A 691-nucleotide genomic window follows, 5' to 3' on the forward strand; every position below is an offset into this window, starting at 1 on the left:
CCTACCTTCTTCGAAGTCAATGGCCACCGTTTGAAGTTGTATCATGGTGCGAAAGTGAAGAACAACAAGGAGCTGGAGATGTTCCTCTTGAAGGATCCAGCAAAGAAAGAGGACTGAACCTATGGACCATCCAACTTAAGGACGTTAAAGAAAAGTGCTAGGTGGGAGGTAAGCCACCATGGTATAATCTTCCATTTTTATAGTTCTATTCTATTTCTTTGCTTATATTTGTTTCATGAAGTAATTTTGTTAATTTTCCCATAAGCATATTTTCCTTTTGTTCTGAGTATTATAAAAAAAAAAAGAAAGAGAGCATCCCACGCGTAAGCGTCATCGAGACGCACGCGTCATAAGGAATGATGGCACTCTCCGGTACATTTTCTTGAGAGTTGGGCTGGAACTGTGCGGGTGGGTGTGCCTGGCGCACAATGCACCCCACGCGTACGCGTCACCAGCCATTTTGTCCTCTCACGTGTGTACGTGATCGACGCGCACGCGTTGTATCACAATTCGGCACACTCTCGTACAAAAACCCGAGAGTTGTGCCAGTACTATGCTGGAATCGTGAGTCTGGCACGATGAGTAGTCACGTGTATGCGTGACCGACGCTCTCGTGTCACCAAGTCTTCTGCTTACCCACGCGTACATGTGGGCGACGCGTACGCGTGGGCGACGCGCACGCGTCATAAGC

Source organism: Arachis hypogaea, chromosome 18 (assembly GCF_003086295.3).
Source record: "Arachis hypogaea cultivar Tifrunner chromosome 18, arahy.Tifrunner.gnm2.J5K5, whole genome shotgun sequence".
Taxonomy (NCBI): Eukaryota; Viridiplantae; Streptophyta; class Magnoliopsida; order Fabales; family Fabaceae; genus Arachis; species Arachis hypogaea.